Source organism: Gorilla gorilla, chromosome 6, assembly GCF_029281585.2.
Source record: "Gorilla gorilla gorilla isolate KB3781 chromosome 6, NHGRI_mGorGor1-v2.1_pri, whole genome shotgun sequence".
NCBI classification, from domain to species: domain Eukaryota; kingdom Metazoa; phylum Chordata; class Mammalia; order Primates; family Hominidae; genus Gorilla; species Gorilla gorilla.
The window spans coordinates 51,550,096-51,563,088 of NC_073230.2; the positions used below are offsets into that span (position 1 = coordinate 51,550,096).

At 41.7% G+C, this 12,993-nt stretch overlaps 1 protein-coding gene across 2 annotated transcripts in view; it reads right to left on the reverse strand.

Annotated features, from left to right (window-relative positions):
- The window catches only part of RALA (RAS like proto-oncogene A), an 88,467-nt gene extending 81,137 nt beyond the window's left edge, over nucleotides 1-7,330 (reverse strand). For both annotated transcript variants that reach the window (XM_031013242.3, XM_063708519.1), the window contains exon 1: nucleotides 1,575-7,330. The gene's annotated coding sequence lies outside the window, so the exon portion shown is untranslated. The remainder of the gene's footprint in view (nucleotides 1-1,574) is intronic.
- Between the last annotated feature and the right edge of the window lie 5,663 nt (nucleotides 7,331-12,993).

Here is a 12,993-nt window from a genome sequence, read left to right on the forward strand (position 1 = left end):
ACCAGGCAATCTCTTCCTACTAACTCTGAATATGCTCAAGTAGTAAAGCATTTAACACTAGAATACAAGTTATAATGCCCAGCACAATTTTAATATAATTTTAACCTTTCAGAGGAGGATAGTTTTGGAAGGCAAAGAACTCTGACTGCTGAAGAATGAAACACGAAGTAAAGTCTGTAAGTGGCAAGAACCTAAAACAAAACAAACAGCCTAGCCCAACAAAAATAAGCAACTCCTGGATGGTGACTGTGAGATAACCTATACACTCATTCATTCAGTGCAGAAATGTGTGAACAGCTTCTATGTTCAAGGCATACTGCACAGAAACAGTCATAAGTAGGACATGGCTCCTGCCCTAAAGAAATCCAAGGTCAAAAAACGGTGTTGTCAGATAATACTTTACAATAATAGTGTATTATTTTAATACAGGAGTCGGTTTAGAATAATATTATATTACCAGAGACAGAAAAACATGAGCTAATAACACACACTGAAATACATTAATAAACATACTGTAAGAGTTTACCAATGAAATCTGTTATCCAATTTCTGGAATATGATTAAATTTGCAATTTACTTTCTGGAAAAGAATTAACTTATGATACATGTTTTATAAAGGTTGTTCCCCCCACACACCACACAATTTGTAAATCAGGTGCTTTTCAGCTTGACACGTAGGGCGTGGCACGGGACTTCTCACACTACCTCAGCCACACTTGGATGAGCTCTTACAAGTCTGGACATTCAGGTTTCCGAGCACAGGCCAGTTAACTCCCTAATTCTCCCTAAATCCTGAAACAACACTGCCACCCCTGTGTGCCATCACCCCTGTCTACTTAAACACATATATCCAGGCTAAAGCATGCCAATCACATCTTCCACTTCTGGAAATCTTTCAGAAACGAACCACAGAGGAAACACCTCTCTCCCAAAATGTATTCTCTTCCTCATATTAGAAGCCAGATTACCTGAAAATGGGCTAAAGCTGTGCAAGCGCCCAAGGCCAGGTATTCAGTTCAGTGCGGAGAGTCTAATGACTTTAAGTCTGAAAAACCATTCCTTTAACTGGCAAAAAAAAAAAAAAACAAAAAAAAAACACACAAACAAACAAACAAAAAACCCTGGCGGAGATGCTTAAAAAGCAGCGGCTGTAGCACAGGCAAGGAGTGGAAAGAAAGGGAAGGAGGGGAGAGGGGTGGAGTGAGGCGCGGGGACTGCGGCGGCAGCGGGTTGCCCCAGGTCGCGGGCACCGCCCGGGCGGGAACTTGGGCGCCGTGGACGAAAGGTGCGGGGTGACCTTCGGACGAGGCCAACTGAGACCGGCTGCCGGGCGCAGGGGACCTCTCCGCAGCCGCCCACTCTCGGGGGCTCACTCGCCCCACAGCGGCGAACGCGGTGCCCCGGATTCCAGCCGGGCTCATCTCGCAGCTCGTCCCCGGGCAGAACGTGGGATGTGCAATCTCGGCAGCCCGAACCCGCGTCAGGGCCTCGGCCCGCCGCCGCCCGGACACACCCCCGCCGCCGCCCGGGTGGCCCCAGTCCCTCCCCGGGCGGCCCGAGTGGGCATCGCTCACCTGCACCGCGAGCCAGTCCGCCGCCCCGAGGGCTCCGGAAGCCGCGGCTGCGTGGCTCCGGCCGGAGGGTACTCGGTCCTTGTCGCCTGGAAGGCCCCGCGCCGGGAGCGGTCGAAGGAGGAGTCTGACGGGTGGCGGGGGAGCCTGGGCGGCTGGAGGAGGAGGAGGAGGAGGAGGAGGAGAAGGAGGAGGAGGACTCCGACGCTTTGCTCTGGGGAGATCCACCCTCCTCCTGGCGGCTCTGCAGCAGCCGCCACAGATCACTTCCGGGGCGCTGGGGAGCGGGGCGGGGCAGCTGGGGAGCGACTTCCTGTCCGTGGGCTGAGAGGAGGGTGATCATGGGCCTGGGCCGCAGAACAATGGCTTGGAGGGCGCAGGCTGCCCGGCCTCCGCCCCCTGCAAGCTGAGGGCTGTCCGCGCTGTCTTTCCGACGGCCCCACCCCCGGCTCTCTCAGCTCCGCGAGGTGAAGTCATCTCCCGGGGGCTCGGGAGTGGCCGCGGGCCTCGCGGAGGTTCCCGGATCTCGGCGTCGTTGCCGCGGTGTCCTTGTCTTTCTTTTGGGGACCAGGAGGGGGTTCTTGGGGGAAGGAGGGGAGAGCGGAGGCCGCCATCTTGCTTCTAGAGGGTCAGCTCATGTTCCCTGGGCGTCTCAGGGTTGAGGCCGCTCGTGTGGCGTGGCCGGGGGTATTCAGAGCGGAGCTGGCGTCGTGGCTTGTCACGGGCCAAATCCCAGGAGGCGGGTCAGCCGCCTACCCTGGCTGGAGGGTCTCGTGGCTGCCCTGGGCCTCATCTAACTGCTGACCCCCTGGAGAATTCGCTTTCTCGGACGGTCTGCGAGTTCTTTCTGAGGGGTGTCGGACCCGCCTGCGACTCTGCAGGTGTCGGTGTGGCACTGAGATCATCTTGCGGCCCCATGGCACTGTGATTTGGTAGCTTGTGAGAAGTAGTTTCACTAAATCCGTAAATTTAAGTTAGCAGCTACAGATTCTTATGTCTTGACATTTATTTGCTTCTCTCTCTTTGCTCCCCACAAATTGAGTACCAACTATATTCCTGGTATGAGCCATTCAAGGAATGTCCAGTCTAGTGGGCAGACATACATGAAAGCAAATCATTGCTATTGGAAGTATGGTTTATCAAGATGTACAGCGTAAAGAATGGATAGCTTTACTAACTGTAGGTTAGAGTTTTAAAGATAAATAGGCATTTTCTACTACAAAAATAGGGGTGGGATGGCAAATCCGGATCCGAACAGAAATGAGATGCAGCACGGGGACAAATAATGTGTTGAGAAGAATGAGTAATAATTACAGGTCTTGAAGTTCAAACTTAGGTTGCTGAAAAAGATGAGGCTGGAGAAGAAAACAGGAGCCAAATCACGAATCGTCTATGCCTTGGTGAGGCAATGAGTGGACAGATTACAATTTAAGGTATTCTTCTGTTGGTAGAGAACAGATAACTTGGGGGGTGGAGGTGAGGGGGCAGAGAAGGATAAGCAGAGAGCCCACAAGGGGGCCATTGCAGAAGCCAATAAGAGAAAACTTAAGGACCCTGTGTGAATGGTAGTGAGCATCCAAAGGAGATGGATTCCTAAAATATTCAAGAGGCCATATCAACTGGTAATTGGTTGCTAGGGGCAGCTGCCAGATAGGAGAATGGAAGAGGCAATGATGATGCGTTGTTTTGCTTTGAGGGAGGGGTAGGATAAGGGTGTATTTTACTAAATAAGATAAGGAAGAGTTAGGATGAGTCCTGGGAGGGGACATTTTTGCAGAAAAAAAATGAGTTCAGTTTTGGAGTTGATGAGTGAAGTAAGAGTGGTGCTGTCTAATGGTGGTTGCTATATGGGTCTAGAGCTCTAGGGAGGAGCTGGGCTGAAGTTGGAAACACCACAGGTTTACATTACCATATCCAAGCTGACTGCAGTCTTACGTCATTGAGCACAGTTTCAAAACCACTTCTCCTTTCTCCCTGCCTTTACTTGGGAAAATTACTGAAATACTGCATTAAAAAACCCAATATGGTGATATGTGTCCATCCATAGACCAATATTCTAATGTTTAATGGTCTTCTAAGGACCCTAAAGGTCAGGTTTAGCAGAAACTGGATGTAACAGTGGTAACTATTAATAGTATAGCATCATTAACTCATAAAATGAAATATCTATGTTTATATTTTAATATTTTAATTTTTTTCTTTTTTATTCTGTAGGAATTGCTCCATTCCAATAAAAATCTTTTAAATTTAATCATTGACAACAGTTAAGCTGGCCATAGGCTGAGGATTGAGGATGGTGGGTTGCACAAATATCTGCTGAATGGAGAGCTAGAAGGAGGATGACTTCAAGAAGAGTGAGCAATAGGAACGCAATGAAAGACAACCTCAAATTCATTAGTCAGCCTGTCTCAGCTGCTTTTTGGTGGCTCAGCTATGCTAACCTAGCATAAAGCAGTGAGAAATAGAATACTTCATTTTGAGCAGAGCTTCAGAAAACCACAAATAGTAAAAGCCCTATAAATAATAGCTACAGCTGCAAACCAAAGACTAATTATTAGTTTTTAACTCTATATCCCTGTAGAGCAGCATTTTTGAACACACAAAAAAAGAGAAACGCGTTCACTTACGTCTTAGACTATTTAAATACAGTATTCTCAATTTGTCTGGGATAAAAAAGCATTTAGGTGTATTGAACAACCATATAATGGATAATATACTGAACAGGAAATGAGAATAATTAGCTTGAGTCCCTTTTTTGTCAGTTGTTCACCGTATGACCCTAGCAATGTTACTTAACCTCTCTATGCCCTAGTTTCTCTGACTGTAAAATAGAGATAATAATAACTTTCTACCAGCCGCCTCTCAAAGATATTATAGGAAATAACAAATTAATGCTATGAAAGCTCTTTGAGGTACTTGGATGAAAGGGCATAATTGTAAGTACATATTATTAGTAATTAGCACTAATATCCAGTAGCACTCATGAGCATTCCTGACTTTGCTGCCTGGATTACTCAAAGAACATGAAGGATCCTGTTTTGAAATACACTTAGATCTTTTTTCTTAACTTGTGAATTGACTTTACTATTTATGATCAAACCTTGTGTATTAACAAATATAGTTAATGAAAGAGGGAAGTAAAAAGAAGTTTTGGTAACCACAACTTTTATATTCATGCTACTCATAGCTAATATATGCTTTGGGGGAAAATACAGGGTAGATAGGGATTTGCCAGAAGCATGTTTTAGAATTAATGATTAGTCTACTCCAGTCAGTTAACTGGAATTTTGTATTAAAAATATTATTCATGTCCCCATAGAATAACGCAGTCCCTATAGAATTTATAGACAGTTACATGTTTGACACAATTAAGTTGAACATTCCTGTGAAACTCTGTCATTCTCATCACTGTTTAATCACAAACATGTAATGAAATATATAGACTTGTGAAGTTTTGTCCAATGTCTATCCCTAAAGTAGATGAGAATTTTTTCCATTAAGTTGGTGACTTCAGTATTTCTTTTAGAGAGGTGTATGCATAATGTAAACATTTAAATATATTCATGACTACATAATGTGCATATTTATTTTTATACACTTGCTTATATACCAATTTATAAAATTATCATATAATGTATATTAACTATACATCTGGGAACAGCAATGACAAACAAGGCTTCTTTGTGTTTTAGGGCCAGATAAGAAAGTAATTGGTTAATAGCCATTTGTCACCACTGGTGAAAAATCAACTCAAAGTCATGTTTTATTATTTATTAGAGTTATGAGCATTATCTATAAGATTCATGACACCATGACTGGGTGTGGTGGCTCACACCTGTAATCCCAGCACTTTGGGAGGCCGAGGCATGTGGATCACTTGAATACAGGAGTTAAAGACTAGCTTGGACAGCATAGGGAGCCCTCATCTCTATTAAAAAAAAAAAATTAAAAAAAAAAACAACACTAGGCAGGCATAGTGGCATTCACCTGTGGTCCCAGTTACTCAGTAGGCTGAGGTGGATCCCTTGAACCCAGGAGGTCGAGGCTACAGTGCCTGTGATCATTACATTGTACTGCAGCCTGGGCAACAAAATGAAACCCTGTCTCAAAAAAGAAAAAAATTCCGTGACACCTTGACATGGGTACTATTTCATTTTGTTTTCACAATTTTGTGAGATACAAATTGTTGAAAGAAATAGGCTCAGAGTGCTGAAAGACTAGCGCTCTGAGACTAGTTTTTAAAGACTTAAAAATTCACTACAATTGTCAAGTAACATACCCAAACACACATTTTGAGATTCTCAAATATATTGTTTCTTTTAGTACTTTATACCAGGGTCACCAGCTTGATATGACAGTCCAGAATGTATTTATAATATGGACATTTCTGGCTTATTATTGATTGCCTGCAGCATCTCCAAAATTCAGCCAAACTTAACGTTTTTAAAACTGAAAACTACAATTCTTATGTTTATGGCTGTATCTTTACCAGCTTGAAGACAGGTACTTTGTTTTATTCATTTTTGTATCCTTCATGGTGCCCAAAATAAGTACTCAGAAAATATTTTGGGGATGAGTAAAATGTATATTGTGATGTTTAGTTGAATTAGCGGGAAAAAAGCTGATACAATCACCTCGGAAACTTTTTTAGGAGGTCGTACACATTTTCAGCACATTCATGTAAAGATAGTTTATTTGGGTTTGTACTTTAAATTGGTGGAACCATTGCCTCAATTTCCCACTTCATTTTTAATGACGTCATGCCTTGGAGAGATAGGCTTAAGTAGGTGATGCAGATGACAGTCACCTGTATGATATGCCTCTGGATATGTTTGTTGGGCTTAGATAGTCCGGATGACCCACAACAAAAGAGTCATCTAGAATATCTAAACACAGCTTTAATGAGAATGTGTAAAGAGTGGGGTTATGAGAGTTTGGGTCTTCATAATTCTCCCCTTCATGCCGACGACCCTTGTGGACCACATATTTCTATACATTTCTGTCAAGGGATTAGAGGATAAGACTACTCTATCAGTGGTTCCCAAATGTGACTGCTTATCACAATCACCTGTGTAGTTTCAAAGGAAATTCAGATTCTCAAGTCCCACTCTAAACAGAAAATATTTAGATTTAGGATTAGAAAATACTGGGTGAAGTCCAAGGCATCTGTAACTGTAATAACACTCTCCCTCGAATTCCAATGATCAGTCAGGTTTGGGAAGTTCTGGTTTCAATAACTTGTTCAAGGTCACACAGAACCCTAAATAGAGCCAGAAACTAACTCAAATCTTTTGAGTCCAAGTTAAATATATTTTCACTGGACTCCTGCTGTCCATTTACTGACAATATATGATGGGGTAGGATGAAGAGGTGGGGAGAAAAGTAGCAATTTTAGTTTTTTCATTTTTATTTTTTACCATATTCTATGACATGGTTTTAAGATTAAATGAGCTAACATCGATAGAGTGCTTAGAACAGTATCTGGCACATGGTAATTAGGTGTAACGGTTCAACGAATAAGTCCCCATTGTCCAGTCATGGCATTCACTTTGCCTGGGGTTACATTAGGTAACATTTTATTGGATATCAACTTTTTCTATGAAGAAAAAAATGTATGTAAATAAAGGTGGAATCTTTAGCCTTTATTTGTCATGGAAGCCCTGAATTTGTATAGCTGAAAATATTTCTATATTGTTTCTTTTCATCTTTTCTGATATATTAAGAAAATGTTAATGATATACTTATTAAATAAAATTGTGGATGTATAGCTGTGTAGTATTTTTATATTATCTAATTTAGCATATAAGATAAGGTATTTTACATTGTCTTCCTATCACTGAACTAGCTCCAAAATTGATTCTTATTGGTATGTAATTAAGCATTTAGTTTTTAGAAGTTATTGTTTGGATTGATCTTCCAGATGAAATATTTCCCCTTAACGAGGTAATAGATATACGTGGCTCTATTTTATTCCCTTATTTCTCTGCAAGTTTTTCAGTTTTTCAATCTTGAACAACTTTTTACACTTGTTAATTATAAATAAAATTATGCATTTTCATTACTAGTAAGTGAAGAACCCAATTTAATACTTTAAAATGCTCTTTGATACATTTGGACAAAGTCTGTGAAAATATGCCTTTGGTCAGTCCCTGTCACTATGAAAATTGACATCCATTTTTGTTTTTATTCAGTTTTATAAGTTATATTATTTTTGAGGGATTACCCTATACCTAGCATCAATTTCTAGTGGCTCCTGTAATCCCAGCACTTTGGGAGGCCGAGGCGGACGGATCACGAGGTCAGGGGACCAAGACCATCCTGGCTAACACGGTGAAACCCCCGTGCCTACTAAAAATACAAAAAATTAGCCGGGCATGGTGGCATGCTCCTGTAGTCCCAACTACTTGGGAGGCTGAGGCAGGAGAATGGCGTGAACCCGGGAGGCGGAGCTCGCAGTGAGCCGTGATCGCACCACTGCTCTCCAGCCTGGGCAACAAAGCGAGACTCCGTCTCAAAAAAAAAAAACAACAACAACAAAAAACAATTATTGTATTATAAATGAATTGATTTATCCTGGAAAAAGGTAGAAGTAGTGATAGACCAGAACAGAAGATATTTATAACCTCAGGAGGTATCTGGCAGGTAGAGTAGATCAGACTAATGGAGAAGCTAGAAAAAGAATCAGATATCATCAGTGATGAAGCCCCTAACTATTTGAATCCAGAGTCAGCCAAGGAAATGGGGTTAAATTACCACTTGTGAAATATCTGCAGTATTTCAGACATTGTATAAGGCACTTACCAAAACAAGAAATGGCTGGCTAGGTCCCATGAATCTAGGTAGTTTGAGTCTTGAGAGTCAGAGAAAATAGTAATAGTAAACAGGATATTTATATTACTCTATATTTCTACACTTATATACTTTATTATAAGAATTCAATTAATAATAACATGAGTGTGTGTTAGTTACTACTTACAATCAAATTAACAAGTTTTGAACTATACTCATTCCTTCCTCCATTCTTTTTACAATAGAGGCCATCATTCAATGTGTATTCTAGGTCTTGGCTACTCCTGTCTAGTTGGGACCTTGGTCCATCAATTATTCTCTTTCTGTTGTGTCTTCAGCCTCTCACTCTTTACTGGTTTCTTGCCATTAGCATTCTCATTTGTTAAAGTGTCTTCTTCATGCATATCCTCCTTCTAGCTTCTGCTCAAATTATCCTTTCCCCTAAGGAGAATTTTTGAGAAAATTGTCTATGCTTGCTTATCACCAATTCCTCACTTCCAGGTTACCCTCAACCATATATTAGACTTTTACCCCCAATACTGCTGTGAAACTACTCTTGATAAACTTACCAACATCATTCCTATTATGAGGTATATCTACTTTTCTTGTTGTTAATGTTTCAATAGTATTTGAAGCTATTGAACATTTTTTCCTTTCTGAAACAATCTTTTCTCTTGGCTTCTGTGATACCATGCCTAACTGTTTCATTGTCCTTTGCATGCTCTGTCTTTGCTTAAATATTGCCACTCCAAGGAATTGTAAGGCTCTTATCAATGTAGTCTAGTCTCCACATTCTTTTTGGATGATCTCATCTCCACCCATGGTTTTATACACCCATGGCTTTACTTTCTGTATATTGGTGACTTCTAGCTGTGAGCTCACTCCTAAGCTTGAAACCTATATATTTAATTCCCTATCTCATATCTCTTTGAGTGTTTTGTAGGTACCCAGCTCGAACTAGGCATGTCCAAACTGACTGATGATAGCCAAATGATCAAAGCCAGAAATCTAAATGTTTGCTTTGAATTTTCTCTCTACTTCTTACACATCCACTCATTTACCAGGATATGCTAAATCTTCCTCCTCATTATATCTCAAAATCATTCATTTCACTCTGCTTCTATCACCACGTCTCTAATCCAAGCCATTATTACCTCCTTACTATTATTGTAGTATAGATTCAATGGGTTCAGACTTTTCCTGCTCTAAACGCAGTCTTCACTGTGCAGCCATCATGATCTGGGAGGCAAATACAACTTCTCTGCCTAAACTACTTTAATACTTCCATTAATCTTAGGACGATCTGGAATGGCTTGTTTGTCTTTCTTACTAGGAGGGCAAGAACTCTGTTTCGTGTACTGTTATCACCCCCATATTGGCTCAATATTGATTCTTTTAAGATGAATCATGGGAAAATATTATGAAGGAAAGTGCCCTGTGTGTTAATCAAGATAAGCTAAGTTATATTGCAGTAGCAGAAAACTTCAAAATCTCAGTGGCTTACCATCACAAAAGCTTATTGCTTGCTCATGCTACATGTACAGTTTGCTAGGATTCTCTCCTTTTCACTGTTACCTAAGAACCTACCTGTTGGAGGCACCAAGTGACATGTGTTTTCACAGTCACTGCAGGTGACTGCCAGGTACATAGAACATGGCAAATCTTGCACTGGCTGTTAAAGTGACATACTTGCACTCATAATTCATTGACAAAGCAAGCCACATGTCATGCCTATTCAAAGTGGATAATCAAACCATATATCTGAAAGGAAAGGGAAACATAAACATTTGTATATAACCCAATGATATCATACCCTCTTAGTTGAGACTCTTTTGCTTGCAGATGACATAAAACCAGCTCAGTCTAGCTAAGGGATGATGAGAAAAATATCCCTTCAAATTTAAAAAGGGAATGAAAGACCAGTGTGGCAGCTCATGCCTATAATCCCAGCACTTTGGGAGGCTGAGGTGGGAGGATTGCTTGAGGCCAGGAGTTTGAGACCAGCCTAGGCAACTTAGCACAATGCTGTTTTGTTTTTGTTTTTGAGATGGAGTCTCACTCTGTCACCCAGGCTGGAGTGCAGTGGTGCGATCTGGGCTCACTGCAACCTCCGCCTCCTGGGTTCAAACAATTCTCCTGCCTCAGCCTCCTGAGTAGCTGGGATCACAGGTGCACACCACCATGCCCAGGTAATTTTCATATTTTTAGTGGAGATGGGGTGTCATCATGTTGGCCAGGATGATCTCGAACTCCTGACCTCAAGTGATCCTCCCACCTTGGCCTCCTAAAGTGATGGGATTACAGGTGTGAGCCACAGTACCTGGCCTCATTTATTTAAAAAAAAAAAAAAAATTAGCCGAGCATGAGGGCCTGCAGCTGTACTCCCAGCTACTCAGGAGGCTGAGGCATGAGGGACTGGTTGAGCTCAGGAGTTTAAGGTTACAGTGAGCTATGATTGCACCACAGCACTCCAGCCTGGGCAATGGAGCAAGACACTGTCTGTTAATCAAAAGGGGATGGGGAGGGGAATCATAAGACAGCAGATCATAAACTGAAAAAATTCAACAACTGAAAATGCAGGAGTATATCTGGGCCTCAGTGATAACTGGAACCAGGACTCTTTCTCCAAATCTTGTCTCTGTTTTGTAGGTTTGCTTCAGTCTCCTCCATTTCAGAATGACTGACTGTCCATATGGCCACTGATATCTCCCAATCCTCATACCTCATGGCTGCCATGACACTAGAGAGGGCTAGATGTCTTTCGGTTTTGTTTTTCCAGTTTCTTTAGCAAATCCTGGGTTGGGACTCTGAATGGTTTGGTGGGAGTCATATGTCCACTATTAGACTAGTGATCTATGGGCCAGGAGACAGAGTCATGGGGCACAACCGTGGTGCCTGCCACCCACCCCTCAAGGGGCCTGTGATGGTTAATTTTATGCATCAACTTGGATGGGCTGTGGTAACCAGCTATTTAATCAAACTCTAAGTATGGACGTGAAGGCATTTTGTATATGTGGTTAACACCAGCAATCAGTTCACTTTAAGTAAAGGAGAATACCCACAATAGTGTAGGTCAACCTCATCCAATCAGTTGAAGGCCTCATAAGCAAAAACGGAGGTTTCCTGGAGAAGAAGAAACTCTGCCTCAAGACTGCAGTGTCAACTCCTGCAGAGCTTCCAGCCTGCCCTGTGGATCTATGGATTTTGGATTTGCCAGTCTCCACAATTATGTGAACCAATTCATTAAAATAAATCTAGACAGCTATAGATACATCTATGTATCTGTGTCTGGAGAGCTCTGACTGATACAGAGACAATTCCAGGATATGACAGAATCATTGTAACGCGAGCCAGGTGGCTACCCCAACCGAGTATCGGTGACAGGAAGAGAGATGATACACTGAGGAATGGGAAAGAAAAAAAGGGAGGTGGGAATAAGAAAAAGTACATGTGGTAAATAACATTAGAATGTAGCTACGCATTGACTCATAGAAGACTAGCTTTAAGTTACAAAACTTTGTCCTAATGCATAGTGAGTATTCACAAAACCATGATAAATATATTGAAATTGTCATCCCTTTCTGATTTAGATTATTCCTTCATTTTGAATTACTCTGTCAGCAGATGGCATGTTTTCTATAATTCATGTCTTACCATGTTTTATTTTTCTTATTTAACATTCTACAACTGGTGGTTTTATTTTCTAAGTAAATTTATGTCACCTATTGCTGCTATAGCAAATTAATGCGAATTTAGTGGTTTAAAACTAACAAAAAAAAGTTTTATTTTACAGCTCTAGAGGCCAAAGTCTAAAATGGATTGGCAGGACTGTGTTCCTTCTGAAGGCTCTAGGGCAGGGGTCCCCAACCCCCGGGCCAGGAACTTGTACAAGTCTATGGCTTGTTAGGAACCAGGTGGTACAGCAGGAGGTGAGCGCCGGGCTAGCCAGTATTACCACCTGAGCTCCACCTTCCATCACTTTAGCAATGGCATTAGATTCTCATAGGAGCAAAACCCTATTGTGAACTGGGCATGCGAGGGATCTAAGTTGTGTACTCCTTGTGAGAATCTAACTAATGCCTGATGATCTAAGGTGGAACAGTTTCATCCGAAAACTATCCCCGCTAGCCACCTGTCCATGGAAAAATTTTCTTCCAAAAAACCAGTTCCTGATGCCAAAAAGGTTGGGGACGACTGCTCTAGGGGAGAATACTATTCTTTGCTTCTTCCAGTTTCTAGAGGCTGCTCAGTCCTCGACTTGTGGCCCTCTTCCATCTCCAAAGCCGGCAGTCTCATCACTCCGTCTTCTGCTTCCATCATCATATCTCCTTTCCAACTCTGACTGTCCTGCCTCCCTCATAGAAGGTCTCTTGTGATTACACTGGGTTTACCAAATGATCCAAGAGAATTTCCCCATCTCAAAATCCGTAACTTAATCACATGTGGCAAATCCTTTTGCCTTTAAAGTAATATATTCACAGGCTCTGGGGCTTAGGACATAAACATCTTTAGCTGAGGGTATTCATTGTTCAGCCTATAGTAATAAATAATTATTATCAAATTGATACACATAAATTAAAAAATCAAATAATATTGAAAAATCCCTCTCTCCAAGGCAAGTATTTTTAGCTTT